Here is a 23,244-nt window from a genome sequence, read left to right as displayed (position 1 = left end):
TTATATAAAAATATCACAATAAGAAAACACCTGATCGCTTTCATGTGCTTACACACCTGTAAGCTTACACACCTGTAAGTTTACACGCCTGTAAGCACATGAAAGCCCTCATTTTTTCTTTTTCTACTTTCATTCCGCAGTAGTGACGTTATCAGCTTATCTGTTTCATAACGTCTCCCACAAGTAATCTTACTCAATCACAGAGGCTGGGGTGAAGTGAAAGGATGGAAGGCAAGATAAACCGTTCAATCTTGGCAGCAGCAACAATAGAGATTTTGATTGGAGCGCCTCTCCCTTCTCTTCCTTTGTGCTCTGTGGAAAGTGTTGCGCTATATTAACGAGAAAAAAGGAAGACCTGGAAGGAAAGTGGAGGATAGGCGAGTTTGTGGGTATAAAGAATGAGCTAGATCAAACAGTAATGCTGATGGGAGAGGATGGAGAGGAGGAGAGATGAAGAATACAAGAATTGAGAGAGATTGCGCGCGATAAAGAAAGAAATTGAATAACGGGAGAATAAACGGAAGGATGTGTTAACTGACTGAACATATGAGAGGGGACACACCGAATGATAGAAAGTTAGGGATAAACACTGTACAGATGAGTAAGTTAAAGGGAGGGTGAGATGAAAGCAAACCTAGAGAGAGAGAGAGAGAGAGAGAGAGAGAGAGAGAGAGAGAGAGAGAGAGAGAGAGAGAGAGAGAGAGAGAGAGAGAGAGAGAGAGTGAAATAGAAATTAAATCGAATTCGGAACATGTTTTCACAACAAACAGACCTTCGAGAAATCCAATAGTATATCAACAGAGCAAATACGAGTTCTGCCACAAAGGTTGTTCAGTCTTTGCCTACATACTACCATATATATATATATTATTATTTTTATTATTATCACACTGGCCGATTCCCACCAAGGCAGGGTGGCCCGAAAAAGAAAAACTTTCACCATCATTCACTCCATCACTGTCTTGCCAGAAGGGTGCTTTACACTACAGTTTTTAAACTGCAACATTAACACCCCTCCTTCAGAGTGCAGGCACTGTACTTCCCATCTCCAGGACTCAAGTCCGGCCTGCCGGTTTCCCTGAACCCCTTCATAAATGTTACTTTGCTCACACTCCAACAGCACGTCAAGTATTAAAAACCATTTGTCTCCATTCACTCCTATCAAACACGCTCACGCATGCCTGCTGGAAGTCCAAGCCCCTCGCACACAAAACCTCCTTTACTCCCTCCCTCCAACCTTTCCTAGGCCAACCCCTACCCCGCCTTAATTCCACTACAGACTGATACACTCTTGAAGTCATTCTGTTTCGCTCCATTCTCTCTACATGTCCGAACCACCTCAACAACCCTTCCTCAGCCCTCTGGACAACAGTTTTGGTAATCCCGCACCTCCTCCTAACTTCCAAACTACGAATTCTCTGCATTATATTCACACCACACATTGCCCTCAGACATGACATCTCCACTGCCTCCAGCCTTCTCCTCGCTGCAACATTCATCGCCCATACTTAAACACCCATATAAGAGCGTTGGTAAAACTATACTCTCATACATTTCCCTCTTTGCCTCCAAGGACAAAGTTCTTTGTCTCCACAGACTCCAAAGTGCACCACTCACCCTTTTCCCCTCATCAATTCTATGATTCGCCTCATCTTTCATAGACCCATCCGCTAACACGTCCACTCCCAAATATCTGAATACATACACCTCCTCCATACTCTCTCCCTCCAATCTGATATCCAATCTTTCATCACCTAATCTTTTTGTTATCCTCATAACCTTACTCTTTCCTGTATTCACTTTTAATTTTTTTCTTTTGCATACCCTACCAAATTCCTCCACCAATCTCTGCAACTTCTCTTCAGAATCTCCCAAGAGCACAGTGTCATCAGCAAAGAGCAACTGTGACAACTCCCACTTTGTGTGTGGTTCTTTATCTTTTAACTCCACGCCTCTTGCCAAGACCCTCGCATTTACTTCTCTTACAGCCTCATCTATAAATATATTAAACAACCACGGTGACATCACACATCCTTGTCTAAGGCCTACTTTTACTGGGAAATAATTTCCCTCTTTCCTACATATTCTAACTTGAGCCTCACTATCCTCGTAAAAACTCTTCACTGCTTTCAGTAACCTACCTCCTACACCATACACTTGCAACATCTGCCACATTGCCCCCCTATCCACCCTGTCATACGCCTTTTCCAAATCCATAAATGCCACAAAGACCTCTTTAGCCTTATCTAAATACTGTTCACTTATGTTTCACTGTAAACACCTGATCCACACACCCCCTACCTTTCCTAAAGCCTCCTTGTTCATCTGCTATCCTATTTTCCGTCTTACTCTTAATTCTTTCAATAATAACTCTACCATACACTTTACCAGGTATACTCAACAGACTTATCCCCCTATAATTTTTGCACTCTCTTTTGTCCCCTTTACCTTTATACAAAGGAACTATGCATGCTCTCTGCCAATCCCTAAGTACCTTACCCTCTTCCATACATTTATTAAATAATTGCACCAACCACTCCAAAACTATATCCCCACCTGCTTTTAACATTTCTATCTTTATCCCATCAATCCCGGCTGCCTTACCCCCTTTCATTTTACCTACTGCCTCACGAATTTCCCCCACACTCACAACTGGCTCTTCCTCGCTCCTACAAGATGTTATTCCTCCTTGCCCTATACACGAAATCACAGCTTCCTTATCTTCATCAACATTTAACAATTCCTCAAAATATTCCCTCAATCTTCCCAATACCTCTAACTCTCCATTTAATAACTCTCCTCTCCTATTTTTAACTGACAAATCCATTTGTTCTCTAGGTTTCCTTAACTTGTTAATCTCACTCCAAAACTTTCTTATTTTCAACAAAATTTGTTGATAACATCTCACCCACTCTCTCATTTGCTCTCTTTTTACATTGCTTCACCACTCTCTTAACCTCTCTCTTTTTCTCCATATACTCTTCCCTCCTTGCATCACTTCTACTTTGTAAAAACTTCTCATATGCTAACTTTTTCTCCCTTACTACTCTCTTTACATCATTATTCCACCAATCGCTCCTCTTCCCTCCTGCACCCACTTTCCTGTAACCACAAACTTCTGCTGAACACTAACACTACATTTTTAAACCTACCCCATACCACTTCGATCCCGTTGCCTATGCTCTCATTAGCCCATCTATCCTCCAATAGCTGTTTATATCTTATCCTGTCTCCTCTTTTAGTTTATAAACCTTCACCTCTCTCTTCCCTGATGCTTCTATTCTCCTTGTATCCCATCTACCTTTTACTCTCAGTGTAGCTACAACTAGAAAGTGATCTGATATATCTGAGGCCCCTCTATAAACATGTACATCCTGAAGTCTACTCATAAGAACATAAGAACATAAGAAAGGAGGAACACTGCAGCAGGCCTGTTGGCCCATACTAGGCAGGTCCTTTACAATTCATCCCACAAACAAACATGTGACCAACCCAATTTTCAATGCTACCCAAGAAATAAGCTCTGATGTGCAAGTCCCACTCAAATCCAACCCCTCCCACTCATGTACTTATCCAACTTAAATTTGAAACTACCCAAAGTCCTAGCCTCAATAACCCAACTAGGTAGACTGTTCCACTCATCAACTACTCTATTTCCAAACCAATACTTTCCTATGTCCTTTCTAAATCTAAACTTATCTAATTTAAATCCATTACTGCGGGTTCTCTCTTGGAGAGATATCCTCAAGACCTTGTTAATATCCCCTTTATTAATACCCATCTTCCACTTATGCACTTTGATCAGGTCTCCCCTCATTCTTCGTCTAACAAGTGAATGTAACTTAAGAGTCTTCAATCTTTCTTCATAAGGAAGATTTCTAATGCTATGTATTAATTTAGTCATCCTACGCTGAATGTTTTCTAAATACGCTGAATGTTTTCAACAGTCTTTTATCTACCAATACATAATCCAACAAACTACTGTCATTTCGCCCTGTATACATCATATCTTGTATACTTATTTATCCTCTTTTTCTTAAAGTATGTATTACCTATAACTAAACCCCTTTCTATACAAAGTTCAATCAAAGGGCTCCCATTATCATTTACACCTGGCACCCCAAACTTACCTACCACACCCTCTCTAAAAGTTTCTCCTACTTTAGCATTCAGGTCCCCTACCACAATTACTCTCTCACTTGGTTCAAAGGCTCCTATACATTCACTTAACATCTCCCAAAATCTCTCTCTCTCCCCTACATTCCTCTCTTCTTCAGGTGCATACACGCTTATTATGATCCACTTCTCGCATCCAACTTTTACTTTAATCCACATAATTCTTGAATTTACACATTCATATTCTCTTTTCTCCTTCCATAATTGATCCTTCTACATTACTGCTACCCCTTCCTTTGCTCTAACTCTCTCAGATACTCCAGATTTAATTCCATTTATTTCCCCCCACCGAAACTCCCCTACCCCCTTCAGCTTTGTTTCACTTAGGGCCATGACATCCAACTTCTTTTCATTCATAACATCAGCAATCATATGTTTCTTGTCATCCGCACTACATCCACGCACATTCAAGCATCCCAGTTTTATAAAGTTTTTCCTCTTCTCTTTTTTAGTAAATGTCTACAGGAGAAGGGGTTACTAGCCCATCGCTCCCGGCATTTTAGTCGCCTCATACGACACACATGGCTTACGGAGGAAAGATTCTTTTCCACTTCCCCATGGACAATAGAAGAAATAAAGAAGAACAAGAGCTATTTAGAAAAAGGAGAAAAACCTAGATGTATATATATATGCATGTGCGTGTCTGTGAAGTGTGACCAAAGTGAAAGGAGTAGTAGCAAGATATCCCTGTTATCTAGCGTGTTCATGAGACAGAAAAAGAAAACAGCAATCCTACCATCATGCAAAACAGTTACAGGTTTCTGTTTCACAGTCATCTGGCAGGACGGTAGTACTTCCCTGGGTGGTTGCTGTCTACCAACCTACTACCTCATATATATATATATATATATATATATATATATATATATATATATATATGTGTGTGTGTGTGTGTGTGTACTCACCTATTTGTACTCACCTATTTGTGGTTGCAGGGGTCGAGTCCTAGCTCCTGGCCCCGCCTCTTCACCGGTTGCTACTAGGCCCTCTCTCTCCCCGCTCCATGAGCTTTATCAAACCTCGTCTTAAAACTGTGTATGGTCCCTGCCTCCACTACGTCATTTTCTAGGCTATTCCACTGCCTTACAACTCTATGACTGAAGAAATACTTCCTACTATCTCTCTGACTCATTTGTGTCTTCAACTTCCAATTGTGGCCTCTTGTTTCTGTGTCCCCTCCCTGGAACATTTTGTCTTTGTCCACCTTGTCTATTCCACGCAGTATTTTATATGTCGTTATCATGTCTCCCCTGACCCTCCTGTCCTCCAGTGTGGTCAGGCCGATTTCCCTTAATCTTTCCTTAGCTCTGGAACTAACCTTGTCACAAACCTTTGTACTTTCTCTAGTTTCTTGACGTGCTTTATCAAGTGCGGGTTCCAAACAGGTGCTGCATACTCCAGCATGGGCCTGACATACACGGTGTACAGTGTCTTGAATGATTCCTTACTAAGGTATCGGAATGCTGTTCTCAGGTTTGCCAGGCGCCCATATGCTGCAGCAGTTATCTGATTGATGTGTGCTTCCGGAGACATGCTCGGTGTTATACTCACCCCAAGATCTTTCTCCTTGAGTGAGGTTTGCAGTCTTTGGCCACCTAGCCTATACTCTGTCTGTGGTCTTCTGTGCCCCTCCCCCATCTTCATGACTTTGCATTTGGCAGGATTAAATTCGAGAAGCCATTTGCTGGACCAGGTGTCCAGTCTGTCCAGGTCTCTTTGAAGTCCTGCCTGGTCCTCATCAGATTTAATTCTCCTCATTAACTTCACATCATCTGCAAACAGGGACACTTCTGAGTCTAACCCTTCCGTCATGTCGTTCACATATACCAAAAATAGCACTGATCCTAGGACCGACCCCTGTGGGACCCCGCTCGTCACAGGTGCCCACTGTGATACATCATTACGTACCATGACTCGTTGTTGCCTCCCTGTCAGGTATTCTCTGATCCATTGCAGTGCCCTTCCTGTTATATGCGCCTGGTGCTCTAGCTTCTGCACTAATCTCTTGTGAGGAACTGTCAAAGGCCTTCTTGCAGTCCAAGAAGATGCAATCAACCCACCCCTCTCTCTCTTGTCTTACTTCTGTTATTTTATCATAAAACTCCAGAAGGTTTGTGACACAGGATTTGCCTTCCGTGAATCCGTGCTGGTTGGCATTTATACTCCTGTTCCGTTCCAGGTGCTCCACCACTCTCCTCCTGATAATCTTCTCCATAATTTTACATACTATACACGTCAATGACACAGGTCTATAGTTTAGTGCCTCTTTTCTGTCTCCTTTTTTAAAAATGGGAACTACATTTGCCGTCTTCCATACCTCAGGTAGTTGCCCAGTTTCCAGGGATGTGTTGAAGATTGTGGTAAGTGGCACGCACAATATATCTGCTCCCTCTCTAAGGACCCACGGGGAGATGTTGTCTGGTCCCATTGCCTTTGAGGTATCGATGTCCCTTAGCAGTTTCTTCACCTCCTCCTCATCTGTATGTATGTCGTCCAACACTTGTTGGTGTATTCCTTGCTGGTGTCCCCGTCTGGTCTGTCCCCCCAGAGTCCTTCCTGTCTCTACTGTAAATACTTCCTTAAATCTCTTGTTTAGCTCCTCCTCCTCTTGATCGTTTCTTGTGAGTTCTCCACCTTCTTTCCTCAGCCTTATCACCTGGTCCTTGACTGTTGTCTTCCTCCTAATGTGGCTATACAGCAGTTTCGGGTCAGATTTGACTTTCGTTGCTATGTCGTTTTCATACTGTCGCTGGGCCTCCCTCCTTATCTGTGCATACTCGTTTCTGGCTCTTCTACTAATCTCCTTGTTTTCCTGGGTCCTATGCCTCCTGTACCTTTTCCATTCTCTGTTGCACTTAGTTTTTGCCTCCCTACACCTTCGGGTAAACCAAGGACTCGTTTTGGTCTTCCTATTATTTCCGTTTCCCTTGGGAACAAAACTTTCCTCTGCCTCCTTGCACTTTGTTGCCACATATTCCATCATCTCGTTTACTGATTTTCCTACCATTTCTCTGTCCCACTGAACCTCCTGCAGGAAGTTTCTCATACCTGTGTAGTCCCCCCTTTTATAGTTTGGCCTGTCCCCTTCAGTTCCTGTTACCTTCTCCACTTGTAACTCTACTATATAGTCAAAACTCAGAACCACATGATCGCTAGCTCCAAGGGGCCTCTCATAAGTGATGTCCTCAGTGTCTGAACTGCTCAGGGTGAACACAAGATCCAGTCTTGCTGGCTCATCCTCCCCTCTCTCTCTGGTTGTGTCCCTGACATGTTGATGCATGAGGTTTTCAAGTACCACATCCATCATCTTGGCTCTCCATGTTTCGGGACCCCCATGTGGCTCCAGGTTTTCCCAGTCGATCTCCCTGTGGTTGAAATCGCCCATTACCAGTAACTTTGCTCTGCTCGAGTGAGCTCTTCTTGCCACCTCAGCCAGTGTGTCCACCATCACCCTGTTGTTTTCTTCGTACTCCTCTCTTGGCCTCCTGCAGTTCTGTGGTGGGTTATACATCACTCCAATGACTACTTTATGTTCTCCGGACTGAATTGTACCTACAATGTAGTCTCTTTCTCCAATCATGTCCATGCCTTCCATTTCCTCAAATGTGTGTGTGTGTGTGTGTGTGTGTGTGTGTGTGTGTGTGTAATGTCCTGTCGAGTAGGTAAACTCTGTCAATTAGCAAGAACTCTTAAAATTAAGTCCTTTCTAAAATTCTCTCTTGCATGTTTAAAGATGCATTTTTTGTCATTTATGTTAATATAAAAATTTATAATTTTGTACCAAAAGAGCCTTAGAAAACTTACCTAAACTTATTATAACAAGCGCAATTTAATTTAGCCTAAATCAACTTATATTTTAGATAAGTTTACAATAATTTATTAATAAACAAACAATGAAATATATTTTTTCGTTATGTTCAGAATTATTTTTGCAAAATTATTGCATACTTAAATTCTCTGTCTTATTCGGCAAGAAGAGAATGGCTGTTTAAGCCAAAATCGGAAGTTTTACTGCACGACATTTATATATATATATATATATATATATATATATATATATATATATATATATATATATATATATATATATATATATATATATATATATATAGTAGGTAGTAGGTAGTAGGTTGGTAGACAGCAACCACCCAGGGAAGTACTACCGTCCTGCCAGATGACTGTGAAACAAAAACCTGTAACTGTTTTGCATGATAGTAGGATTGCTGGTTTCTTTTTCTGTCTCATAAACACGCTAGATAACAGGGATATCTTGCTACTCCTACTTACACTTTGGTCACACTTCACAGACACGCACATGCATATATATATATACATACATCTAGGTTTTTCTCCTTTTTCTAAATAGCTCTTGTTCTTTTTTATTTCTTCTATTGTCCATGGGGAAGTGGAAAAGAATCTTTCCTCCGTAAGCCATGCGTGTCGTATGAGGCGACTAAAATGCCGGGAGCAATGGGCTAGTAACCCCTTCTCCTGTATACATTTACTAAAAGAGAGAAGAAGAAAAACTTTATAAAATTGGGATGCTTAAATGTGCGTGGATGTAGTGCGGATGACAAGAAACAGATGATTGCTGATGTTATGAATGAAAAGAAGTTGGATGTCCTGGCCCTAAGCGAAACAAAGCTGAAGGGGGTAGGAGAATTTCAGTGGGGGGAAATAAATGGGATTAAATCTGGAGTATCTGAGAGAGTTAGAGCAAAGGAAGGGGTAGCAGTAATGTTAAATGATCAGTTATGGAAGGAGAAAAGAGAATATGAATGTGTAAATTCAAGAATTATGTGGATTAAAGTAAAGGTTGGATGCGAGAAGTGGGTCATAATAAGTGTGTATGCACCTGGAGAAGAGAGGAATGCAGAGGAGAGAGAGAGATTTTGGGAGATGTTAAGTGAATGTATAGGAGCCTTTGAACCAAGTGAGAGAGTAATTGTGGTAGGGGACCTGAATGCTAAAGTAGGAGAAACTTTTAGAGAGGGTGTGGTAGGTAAGTTTGGGGTGCCAGGTGTAAATGATAATGGGAGCCCTTTGATTGAACTTTGTATAGAAAGGGGTTTAGTTATAGGTAATACATATTTTAAGAAAAAGACGATAAATAAGTATACACGATATGATGTAGGGCGAAATGACAGTAGTTTGTTGGATTATGTATTGGTAGATAAAAGACTGTTGAGTAGACTTCAGGATGTACATGTTTATAGAGGGGCCACAGATATATCAGATCACTTTCTAGTTGTAGCTACACTGAGAGTAAAAGGTAGATGGGATACAAGGAGAATAGAAGCATCAGGGAAGAGAGAGGTGAAGGTTTATAAACTAAAAGAGGAGGCAGTTAGGGTAAGATATAAACAGCTATTGGAGGATAGATGGGCTAATGAGAGCATAGGCAATGGGGTCGAAGAGGTATGGGGTAGGTTTAAAAATGTAGTGTTAGAGTGTTCAGCAGAAGTTTGCGGTTACAGGAAAGTGGGTGCAGGAGGGAAGAGGAGTGATTGGTGGAATGATGATGTAAAGAGAGTAGTAAGGGAGAAAAAGTTAGCATATGAGAAGTTTTTACAAAGTAGAAGTGATGCAAGGAGGGAAGAGTATATGGAGAAAAAGAGAGAGGTTAAGAGAGTGGTGAAGCAATGTAAAAAGAGAGCAAATGAGAGAGTGGGTGAGATGTTATCAACAAATTTTGTTGAAAATAAGAAAGTTTTGGAGTGAGATTAACAAGTTAAGAAAGCCTAGAGAACAAATGGATTTGTCAGTTAAAAATAGGAGAGGAGAGTTATTAAATGGAGAGTTAGAGGTATTGGGAAGATGGAGGGAATATTTTGAGGAATTGTTAAATATTGATGAAGATAGGGAAGCTGTGATTTCGTGTATAGGGCAAGGAGGAATAACATCTTGTAGGAGTGAGGAAGAGCCAGTTGTGAGTATGGGGGAAGTTCGTGAGGCAGTAGGTAAAATGAAAGGGGGTAAGGCAGCCGGGATTGATGGGATAAAGATAGAAATGTTAAAAGCAGGTGGGGATATAGTTTTGGAGTGGTTGGTGCAATTATTTAATAAATGTATGGAAGAGGGTAAGGTACCTAGGGATTGGCAGAGAGCATGCATAGTTCCTTTGTATAAAGGCAAAGGGGATAAAAGAGAGTGCAAAAATTATAGGGGGATAAGTCTGTTGAGTGTACCTGGTAAAGTGTATGGTAGAGTTATAATTGAAAGAATTAAGAGTAAGACGGAGAATAGGATAGCAGATGAACAAGGAGGCTTTAGGAAAGGTAGGGGGTGTGTGGACCAGGTGTTTACAGTGAAACATATAAGTGAACAGTATTTAGATAAGGCTAAAGAGGTCTTTGTGGCATTTATGGATTTGGAAAAGGCGTATGACAGGGTGGATAGGGGGGCAATGTGGCAGATGTTGCAAGTGTATGGTGTAGGAGGTAGGTTACTGAAAGCAGTGAAGAGTTTTTACGAGGATAGTGAGGCTCAAGTTAGAGTATGTAGGAAAGAGGGAAATTTTTTCCCAGTAAAAGTAGGCCTTAGACAAGGATGTGTGATGTCACCGTGGTTGTTTAATATATTTATAGATGGGGTTGTAAGAGAAGTAAATGCGAGGGTCTTGACAAGAGGCGTGGAGTTAAAAGATAAAGAATCACACACAAAGTGGGAGTTGTCACAGCTGCTCTTTGCTGATGACACTGTGCTCTTGGGAGATTCTGAAGAGAAGCTGCAGAGATTGGTGGATGAATTTGGTAGGGTGTGCAAAAGAAGAAAATTAAAGGTGAATACAGGAAAGAGTAAGGTTATGAGGATAACAAAAAGATTAGGTGATGAAAGATTGAATATCAGATTGGAGGGAGAGAGTATGGAGGAGGTGAACGTATTCAGATATTTGGGAGTGGACGTGTCAGCGGATGGGTCTATGAAAGATGAGGTGAATCATAGAATTGATGAGGGAAAAAGAGTGAGTGGTGCACTTAGGAGTCTGTGGAGACAAAGAACTTTGTCCTTGGAGGCAAAGAGGGAAATGTATGAGAGTATAGTTTTACCAACGCTCTTATATGGGTGTGAAGCGTGGGTGATGAATGTTGCAGCGAGGAGAAGGCTGGAGGCAGTGGAGATGTCATGTCTGAGGGCAATGTGTGGTGGGAATATAATGCAGAGAATTCGTAGTTTGGAAGTTAGGAGGAGGTGCGGGATTACCAAAACTGTTGTCCAGAGGGCTGAGGAAGGGTTGTTGAGGTGGTTCGGACATGTAGAGAGAATGGAGCGAAACAGAATGACTTCAAGAGTGTATCAGTCTGTAGTGGAAGGAAGGCGGGGTAGGGGTCGGCCTAGGAAGGGTTGGAGGGAGGGGGTAAAGGAGGTTTTGTGTGCGAGGGGCTTGGACTTCCAGCAGGCATGCGTGAGCGTGTTTGATAGGAGTGAATGGAGACAAATGGTTTTTAATACTTGACGTGCTGTTGGAGTGTGAGCAAAGTAACATTTATGAAGGGATTCAGGGAAACCGGCAGGCCGGACTTGAGTCCTGGAGATGGGAAGTACAGTGCCTGCACTCTGAAGGAGGGGTGTTAATGTTGCAGTTTAAAAACTGTAGTGTAAAGCACCCTTCTGGCAAGACAGTGATGGAGCGAATGATGGTGAAAGTTTTTCTTTTTCGGGCCACCCTGCCTTGGTGGGAATCGGCCAGTGTGATAATAAATATATATATATATATATATATATATATATATATATATATATATATATATATATATACATATATATATATATATGTGTGTGTGTGTATGTATGTCGTGCCGAATATGTAAAACTGGTCAATTAGCAAGAACTCATTTAAAATTAAGTCCTTCCTAAAATTTTCTCTTATACGTTTGAAGATATATTTTTTTCATTAATGTTAATGTAAAAATTTTTAATTTTGCACTAAAAGAATCTTAGAAAACTTACCTAACCTTATTATAACAAGAACAATTTAATTTAGCCTAATCCTACTAAATATATTTTAGATTTGTTTACACTAATTTAATACTAAACAAACACAGTGAAATATATTTTTTTCGTTAGGTTCAGAATGATTTTGGCGAAATTATTGCATACACAAATTTTTGCTTGTCCTATATGGCAAGATGAACGTTGCTATTTAAGCCAAGATCGCAAGTTCTGCCTATTCGGGACGATATATATATATATATATATATATATATATATATATATATATATATATATATATATATATATATATATATGTTGAGGTGGTTCGGACATATAGAGAGAATTGAACAAAACATTATGACTTCGAGTGTGTATAAATTTCATTCTAGTCCCTGTTTGGTGTACTAGTTCAAACAGGGACTATAATGAAATTAGCCTAGAGTCATCCACACCATCGTGTGTCCTTGGGTAGGGAGTACAACATCCAGTTCCGCTGGATGCCCTACTTTTAAGGATCGTATTGTCCAGTGGATTAGGGCGTCATGCGTTCTCGCCCACCATGAGGCAGGCCAAAGCAGCATGGGTTCGAGTCCTTGGCTAGTGCAGTGTTATTGATCAATACCACTCGTTCGTGGTCACAATAAATAAATAAATAAAATAAATAAATAATCACACCTAAATCCACACAAATGGAAAATAATGCAATTTAAAACAAATATCCTCCAACTGTTATGGAATCATCTTTAAACACTTTCTGAAACACACACAACATGCTCTCAGTTTATGTTCTCCATGGAAAATGTTGTGGGTCTGACGGTCACATAAAAGTCGTGCAAGATTTAGCTACTTTGCCCTGAAGTCCTAAACGTAAGTCAGAGGAAGCTCCTCATATGTATAAAAATAATTTAACCACCGTAAGGCGAGAGTTTATTCTCTCCCCAGAGCTCCGTGTCAAGCGAGTCGTACTGAACACAATGGAACACCTGGGAAATAAAGAAAGCATGAAACCGCACGGTCCATATCAAAGTTATTTATTTAAAAGGAATAGTAGAGCTCTAGCTACTAAATTTGTTATGAATCTAGAGAGCTGAGATTAGTTGAGAATTTATATCCTCAGCCGTCATGGTGTTAGAGTTGAATAATTTCCATGACGAGGTGTTGCGTTATTCAACTATTGCCCTTTTTAAAATGATTTCGATAAATTAAAATAAGGAGAAACATATAAGAAAGATAAAGAGATCAGATTCAGACTTATACTACACTGCATAATTTTATCATTAATAAATAACTCATAAAACAAAGGGATGGGTAAGGATAACCTGTGACGGAATACAGATTAGGAGGAAGTAAACTCCAGACAACGTACAGGTAAAGAAATGAGGGAATATATCACACCTAACCTCTCTTCGGAGAGGCTGGTAGTAGGTACAACATAGCATTTTGTTTCCATTTTTCTTACCTGTAATATTATCATAATCATGACTAAGTTCTAAACTCTTACCTGTAAGAAATATCGAACCCTAATTTCATTCCCTCATTTTTTCCTATCATACAGTAGGGTAAAATTACCCTACCGTAATTTCCTACCGTTTCAGTACCTTTCATGAGTTATACTGTATTGACAAAACTGAGCCAACAAAATCATAGCTCCTTTAGCGTTTGTAGATAAGCACAGACACTATATGAAATCACCTTAATGGTTATTGAAATATAAAACTGATAGGAATATCTTTACCTTCAGTGGAACTTCATAACAGGAACTATCAAGCCAGCTGATTTATTGAAGCATTTCACATGCAAACACATTCTCAAACTAATTTTCGGTATACATCTTGCGTTTAGTTCATAATTTAATGAGTGGATATCCATTTTCGATAAATTAAATAAATTTATTTCAGATTTTTAGTAAAGACTACATTAGAGAGTAATTAAGCAGAATATTTGTTTATTTCACTTTTGCTTATGGGAAGAAAGAGTTGCAAAGAATTTTTAGTGTAATTAATGAGATACGGATTTCATAGAATTAAAATGAAAAAAATATTCGCATAAGCTAATGTATTGCAGGGAAATATAACGAGGCTATATGTTGCATCTCGGAAATATAACCACATCAATATGTTTCAGTCCAAATCTATATTCATCTAATACATATCTTAAACCAGAAAATGTGCACTCTACGCTTATTTGCGTGACAGGAAATGCAGGTGCCACATCAGAGAGCTTCCTTACGTCCTGGTGCAGATGTCCGTGACGTCTCTGGAATATATCCTCATATATGTCAACACTGAAGCGTATTATTCAAAAGTTCTAGTTCTTGTTTTATCTCAATATCTCGTAAAGAGGCCCTTTTTTCTTAGTATCTCACTCTTCTTTTCTAGTGATGGCAGCAGCAGACTATCTGATCAACGTTTTCTTCTTCAGCACAGTAATGACTTGACTGCTTGTTGTCAGCCAAGGGTCTGCGCGCCATCTATGTTTTGAGTCTTCCATGATGCCCTTTCACAACGCCTTGAGGTGTTCGATAATTTAGCAATATTTTTCTGTTCCATTACAAAACACTAGAGCCTTAAATCTAGAAATATTGCCGAGAGACAAGCAACATTGCTGAGCAAATCTTGCTCTCGCTTTTCCATTGCATTGCATAATTCAGCTGAAAATTTTCCAGAACACTTGGAGAGAAGCACCTTGTATTTTAACCACTCACTTTCCAGCTGTAAGACCCCTCATTTGGAGAGCAATAATAGGTTTTCAATATTTTCCCAGTTTTTATGTGGTAGCAAAAGAGTTTGTCAAAACGTATTTGGAAAGAAACAAAATACACCTACATGCTTGCACACACTGCAACGTTTCATTGCATGACCTTTACCGGGTTTCACAGTGCAGCTTAGGCAGTGGTTTAGCGTTTTACTTAAATGCCCGTCCTGTATTTTGCGTGAGAGCTTTGTTATCTACCTTCCGAACTCTAGGTAGCAAGGCTTTTGTTATCTACCTTCCGAACTCTAGGTAGCAAGGCTTTTATCTACCTTCCGAACTCTAGGTAGCAAGGCTTTTATCTACCTTCCGAACTCTAGGTAGCAAGGCTTTCGTTATCTACCTTCCGAACTCTAGGTAGCAAGGCTTTCGTTATCTACCTTCCGAACTCTAGGTAGCAAGGCTTTTGTTATCTACCTTCAGAACTCTAGGTAGCAAGGCTTTTGTTATCTACCTTCCGAACTCTAGGTAGCAAGGCTTTTATCTACCTTCCGAACTCTAGGTAGCAAGGCTTTTGTTATCTACCTTCCGAACTCTAGGTAGCAAGGCTTTCGTTATCTACCTTCCGAACTCTAGATAGCAAGGCTTTTATCTACCTTCCGAACTTTAGATAGCAAAGCCCACTACATATTGTACAAAAAAAAGTTGTGGATAGCACATCGAACAGAAACACCATCAGTTGCTGTTGTAACATGACTTTTTCTTCCGTTTCCATAATGATCTCAGCTTCGCCACCATCGTTATCGCCTGCATTACCTGTCTACACTTCTGCGTACTACTGCGTTAAATCACTACCTATGACGACGTTTTAACCTTCATTCGTGGTCAAGGTGTATATCTCGCCTCCCCAATCCCAAATTTCTGCAAGCAGTTTAAGAGAGATATAGATTTTGAAACCGAAGGGGCTAGCGTATCGTGCACTCCATATCTATCCTGCGGACGGTGGCGCAAGAGCATACGAATACAAAAAAATGTCTAGGAATTACTGCCAAAAGAGGATTTACAGGAGTACATCTGGATTTATATGTACAATTCACATATTTGTTTCAAGGAAATTGAGGACATTTCCTTAATATATCTGGTATCTTATTTTCATTTGTAAGATATATTGACATTTCATATAGGTTATACTGTCTCTATATTCCTCATTTGGTAGATAATTATATAGTGGTTAAGATAGTGGTCATAGAGCTGGCCACACTTTGCATTTAGTCTGATAATCATTTGTATGTCTTCCACACAGCCAGAAGTACTTGTAACCAAGCTTAAACCTGACTACTACATCACTCAGTATTTTCACATTGAAAGTTGCTCTATAGTTTGCTATCATAGTGGGTTATAGAACTATTCAGGCTTCCAACTGCATTCTTATAACATTCAGTTTTCTAATTTACTTCTCTAATATTCCAATGCTAGACACAGATACACCAAAGTTGTATTCTACATTTTCTTTTAGAGTGATTATTTTGGCTAACGTATCAACTTTATCATGAAGGAATAATCCGGCGTGTGATAGAAAACAATTGTAAATTAACTCTCTTTTTTTCCCCGACTTTTGAGTGTGTATATCTGGCTTCTCCAATGAGCACGCTGTTAGAGTCATTATGCGAGTTGAAGTGATAACATAGAAGCAGTAACAATTAAAGAGTCAATCTCAGTGTCACAAGTTAACTTTAGCGTTATTAGGATGACAGACAATTCAGTTAGCTGTATTTACGCCCACTTGCTAATTCTTATGCTTAACTTAATATAGCTCTTATCGTTATTAACTAGGGAGGTGATAACAAGAGCAGATGCAGCCCTGCCAGTAAACTCCTGCTTAGATCCATCAATGTATATAACTTGTGATAGATTATAACGTACAGTTAAGAGACAAATTTCTTTCTGAGCAGTTGCCTTTGCAAGAGATTTATGAAAAGGATTACTGGTGATGAGCTTGGGAGAGACTTGTCGGCATGTGATATTAAATGATCGTATCTTCCATGGAGAGGTGAAATGCTCTTGTTGAGTATAGTCATGCAGTTCGTGCAAATTATAAAACTTACCAAAACTGAGGGTTTTTAGAACCCATTTAAATCTCTGTGTATTTACTTCTTGACATTTAGTAATATTTGTAGTGACATTGGTTCATTTCATAACATTCTAATACCAAGTAGTGTTAATCTCAATAATCCTATCACTGATATTAGAATGTTCATTTCATAACATTCTAATACCAAGTAGTGTTAATCTCAATAATCCTATCACTGATATTAGAAGAGAAAAACATTGTGTATCTCAATACTTTTACCTCTTTCTGCCATTCATGTCGCAAGACTGAGATTTAATATAGTATATCCCGGTGAAGTGTTATCTACGACGAGTGTAGCAGTGTTGACGCTCCACATACGACCATAGATGTGATGTCTCAATTCAGATATTTTTTTGTTAGCAGCTTGTAAGCCTAGTGAAGTGGTAAGTTTCTGATAGTAATTCGAAGGTTAGATAAAATTGGTTTCATTTTCCCGGAAAGGTCAAAATTTTCAAACTGCCTTTACAGCAACTTGTTGAATATTTTCCTTAGTGATAAATTTGACATGGACTCCTAAAAATCTTTAAAAAGATTCACAAAAACTAAATTTTTTGTATTTCCTCTCACGCTTTTTGGTACAATCCTTCTATTTTTAAAATGGTTAATCAAAGACTTAGGGTATACACCTGAACCAGACTGGTGCACATTCCTTGGTGCACCAAGAACACCGCTTTTAGCTGAATACTTGGTGAAAGTGAAATAAGTTACAGCCTTTAGATTCACGTTATCACATGTCTAGTATGAGAGACAACAGCTGAGAAGGAAGAGTGAGGAAACAAGCTATGATCCTCATCGTATACCTGCAGTATACAACACAACACAACACTGAGACTAGACCTAATTACCATAAATCCTCCCCGGACTGCAACCGAGAGTTACTAAACAGGTAGATTATAGAAGAAAAGTTGCAGATCTAAAATGGTTTGTAGCATTAGCGTTTTTTAATTAATTTTTACTAGAAAATTAAATTTTATATAGATCTGCAGCAAAGCATGAAGATAAACTGAAAACATTTTATGCCTTTGACAGCTTAATCATTTAACCTTCCATCATGATTAACTATTAACATGGGTAGTTAATAACCTGATGAATTTCAATGAAATCTTAACTGTTTATGATTAAATCCAGAACGAATATCACCTGCCTACGGCGACGGTGATCCAGCCTTCAGATGACACCGTCTTCCGTCCCTGGGACCCACTATGTGAACGTGGCAGTGTTACAAACTTTGCTCATGAACCGATTACACGTCCAATATCTAAGCTGTGCCGGAACTCGACGACCAGTCTCCTCCAAGTAGTGACTTCTGGGTATTTTAGATGACTGTAGGTAATCAGTCATACAAAATAGCTAACAGATGCTCACACTGTACATATTGACTATCTGGACAAAATTACTAATATGGGATCAAATCTAATTAACTCGCATTCCACAGGTTCTGCATGAGCCAGAAGGGTTTAGTGATCAAAGGGTATATACGAATTTTATATATCCAAAGCATTCCACGAATGTGCATGTACACTATTACAGCAGGGTATTTATACATGAGCTTATAGGAAAGTTATTTTCAATACCAGGTATTTCTTTCCCATCACTGCGCTTGGTAATGGGGATATCACCAGATATATCATTAAATATTACTAGGTTTTTTCCTGGTATCACTGTATCCTGTCCTCTGTCTCATGTCGCTTTAGAAATCTTACCAATTTCGGAAATCTGATAGCGAATTTCACAATAAGACGTAGGCTGGCAGTTCGTTACGGTACGGTATTTTTTTCAATTTTTTTCATACCTAAAAATACTATATCTTACTTTCAATAGACTATCGTACCGATATTTCGCAACCTACTGTTCTGACGGCCTTGCTCTTCGGAGACGCATATGTGGAATAGTATACTATGCTGTGGTAAAGAACCTGAGCTACGAATAGACTAAGGGAACCAGGTAAGATGTGACCACAACGTGCAGGATACTGACAAGTAGTGGCAGAGTAGACCTGGACAGACTATTGAACTTGGAAGGAACCGAACAAAAAGACACAGATGTATGTTGAACATTCACGAGAGCAACACTGGTATTAAGAAATAATTCTACAGCGTCAAGGAAAGGGCAAAAAAAATGTGCAAAGAGCTGGCTGACGAAGTGGATGCAAACTTACTACACAGTTTCATGAATCCAAGATGCTGGAATTTATCTACTGTGGTCGACTGAGCCTCATATGGCCGTGCCAGGAGTTGAAACTCGACCCATGCTTGCTCTACTTAGTAAGGACAACCAGGCCGAGCCGCTGGAAGCATCAAAACGCATCACAAGTTCATGACGACACAAATAATCTTTTCATACATGATATACCCAATAATTGAAGACTTGGTGAACAGTCACAGCACTCGGCTCACCATTCCCAGTAATTTCCTGTAAATTAAAACAGTTGATGGTAAAGGGTTTTAACCATTTCACTGTTGCAGTTTCCAGTGAGGTCTCCCACGCCTGCAAGAGTCAGGTTTACTACAGGATAGTTACTTGTGGATAGCTATTGACTGATAGTTCCTTGTGAGTAGTTAGTGTATAGTTGCTAATGAATAGTAACTACCAGATAGTAACTACGGGGTAATTACTGGTGGATGTTTACTGATGGACAGTTATTGGTGGATAATTACTAATAGTTACTGGTGGATAATTTCTAACAAATAGTTACTGATGGATATTTACTATCAGCTACTGGTGGATAATTATTAATAGTTACTGGAGGATAATTACTAATAGTTACTGGAGGATAATTACTAATAGTTACTGGAGGATAATTACTAATAGTTACTGGAGGATAATTGTTAATAGTTCCTGGTGGATATTTACTAATAGTTCCTGGTGGATATTTACTAATAGTTCCTGGTGGATATTTACTAATAGTTCCTGGTGGTATTTACTAATAGTTCCTGGTGGTATTTACTAATAGTTCCTGGTGGTATTTACTAATAGTTCCGGTGGTATTTACTAATAGTTCCTGGTGGATATTTACTAATAGTTCCTGGTGGATATTTACTAATAGTTTCTGGTGGATATTTACTAATAGTTCCTGGTGGATATTTACTAACAGTTACTGGTGGATAATTACTACTCAATAGCAACTGGTGGTTTGTTTCTGGTGCATTATTACTGCTGGAAAGTTACTGGCGGATAATCACTGCTGAATAGTCTCTGGCAGATAGCTGAAGAAAATTACTACTGAATGTTACCGACTCAAGAAATCGTAATGACACGATTGCAAACAAACCATACCACGGATGGGATTTGAACCCGTGGTCAGAGAGTCTCAAAACTCAAAACGGTTGCAATCGTGTCATTACGATTTCGTGAGTCATGCTGACGGCTTTGAGGGGACTCGAGCTAGAGTTCGTCACGGGCATGCTAGCGGGAAATTCGTCTGTAAAAACTTGCATTTGTTGTCACAGTGGTGCCTATGTTAACCTTTCTATGGTGTAGAAATATACCTAGTTGGATAAATCTTATTGAAGCTAGCTGGTCCAGTGGCTAATGCGACGGTCTGGAGTTTTGAGACTCTGACCGCGGGTTAAAACCCCATCTGTGGTATGGTTTTACTGAATATTCTCTGGCAGATAGTTACTAACAGATAGTTGCTACAGGATTATTGCTGGTGGATAATTACCACCGAATAGTTTATGACGGATAGTTATTGACGGACAGTTACTATTAGATAGTCGTTTGTGGACAGTTACTACTGAATAGTCACTAGTGTGCGAAACGTTTCAACAATAAAGATACTGGGTATTGTACACTATTTTCAACATACAAAAAGGTCTTATTCGACTTCAGATATTGATCACTGGTGTGCAGTAATTAGGGCATAAGTCGTCCCACTAACTATTGGGCGTGTGTAGGTGTTCTCTGACTGAGGTTGGAGAATCCATTCCAAGATTTCTGGAATGCGTCCAATAGCTATCGAAATCCAACGCTTCTTCGCTATGAATGTTCCAAAGAAGGCACCTCCTATTATAACGACGGTAGAGCGTTACGTCACGATTATACGTGTGTCGTACCGAATAGGTAAAACTTGCGATTTTGGCTTAAATAGCAACACTCTTCTTTCCGAATAAGGCAAACGAAAATTAGTGTATACAATAATTTCACAAAAATCATTCTGAACCTAAAAGAAGTATATTTCATTGTGTTTATTATTAAATTATTGTAAACTTATCTAAAATTTATTTAGTTGGATTAGGCTAAATTAAATTGAGTTTGTTATAAGGTTAGGTAAGTTTTCTAAGGTTCTTTAGGTACAAAATTATTAATTTTTACATTAACTAAAAAATATATATCTTTGTATAAAAGAAAATTTTAGAAAGGACTTAATTTTAAATGAGTTCGTGCTAATTGACAAATTTTACCTATTCGAAATATATATATATATATATATATATATATATATATATATATATATATATAAGCCTTCCATTTCTTAACGACTTTCTGCTACATGCAAGGCTTTTGTTAATAACTTCGGAACACCGGCTTCAAATTTTCAACCGTTGTGAATAATAAGCAGGAAAAGTTCACCGAGAACAACTGGCAACTGCAGGGAATCTGCTCAGCTTTATATAGATCATTTCTGAAATTTGTTCCACGTGATAAAAAAAAAAAATCTTCAGACCGGCTTCAGAATTTCATCACTCGTGAATCCTATTTAGGAGCAGCTTGGCATTATTCCTGGAGTGTGTACGCGCCATTTTTGCCACTTCTGATCCCGGTATGGTAAAGCGTTTTGCACTGCCGTATTTTCCGACTTATATGGCGCGTTTTTTTCCCCCAAGAAATGTCTTGGAAAATCCGACTGCGCCTTATATGCTCAAGGTCAGGGTCAAGTGAAGTCTTTGGGTTATTGGAAAGTGATGTTTTGTAAAATGAGATGCAGTTTATTATAATAATCGTGTTGTAATTCTGGTAGTGGTCGGGAGTCTTATATGCCGGAATAACTGTAATTAACTATTGAGTGCCTCCTCAAGGAAGGCTGCCTGGATATTGGCAAGTGGCTCTTGATCCAGGGATATTTAAGTATCCTCCCCTTCTTTGGGTCACATCTGAATGATTCCCATTCTCTAGGTGCCATATAACCCATATGGGTTTAGCGCTCTCTTATGCTTAAGATAAAACTGTAATGAATAACTTCAGTCCTGAGGCAGATGCATCTCGTGAAGTTCATGAATATTTTTTTGGATTCTGTGCGATAACTGGAGAATGTTTCTTCAGGACGGCTTCAAAATTTTAGTGACGTATTTTCCTGGAAGGAGACTTGATTGTAGGTTGTATACCCCCCCCCCTCCCCCCAAAAAAATCCTGTTTGAATTTACTGGCTCATCCTAGGTACAAAAAAAGCTATATTATACTTAATTGTGTCCGTAGTATGTGAACTCAAGACCATTGTAAAAAAAAAAAAAGCTGGAAAATTATGGATCAAAATTCTAAATAAAGCATATTTACCTACTTATTTATTCACTTGCTTATCTTCTTAATTCTTAAACGCTGCTCTAATTTACTTGAATAATTTGGAATGATTTTTACTTGTACTGGTACCAATTTAACTATTTTATGAAGTAAATTCGGGAAACTTAAATAGTGGGATTGACGCGATAATTCCTCAGTGCCTTATCTGACTGCCTTCAGTATTTCAGATCTAATAACTCATTAGTGCAGCTACAGAGAGACTAAGCTTAATGTGCAAGTGTAGTTAGACTGGTGTGTCTGAGGTAACAAATTGATTTCAAAACAGGTGTTTCTTAGTGGAGCGTTGGGGGTTAGTTTTGGGTTTCGTCTCCAAATTTGACAATTTTATTAATGAAATTAGGGTATTGGTTTCCATGTGAGAAGTTATGAATGATTTCTTCTGAATCACTTTAGATTTTCAACCGAGACATTTAACTTCATTGGATACTTATGCCCCACACTGCATTATTGATATGGTATGCGCTGAGGTACAGCGGGCTGGGGTTATGCCATACTGGGATACCTCCTGTAACGGGATACATCTGGTTAAAATTCACATAAAATTCTATAAGATAAACGAAATCGTTACCAGGGACAGGAAAACCAAGGTCGTTATCTGGAGAGTTATCTGTAAATGAACTTCCCACGAAAAGTTCCATAGCCTCGGATGTGGATACATTTGCAAATAAAGAAATAACATTAAGTCTTGCCAATGTTTTTTTCTCTCACATTCATGTGTTTAACAATGATGAGGTCTCCTGTATGTTTAAAATGTCCAGTGTTGATCGTCCCTATCAGTTTCTACAAATGTTATG

This window comes from Cherax quadricarinatus, chromosome 28 (genome assembly GCF_038502225.1).
Source record: "Cherax quadricarinatus isolate ZL_2023a chromosome 28, ASM3850222v1, whole genome shotgun sequence".
NCBI classification, from domain to species: Eukaryota; Metazoa; Arthropoda; class Malacostraca; order Decapoda; family Parastacidae; genus Cherax; species Cherax quadricarinatus.
The sequence above is the reverse complement of the archived record's forward strand: the minus strand, read 5'-3'. Positions refer to the sequence as shown.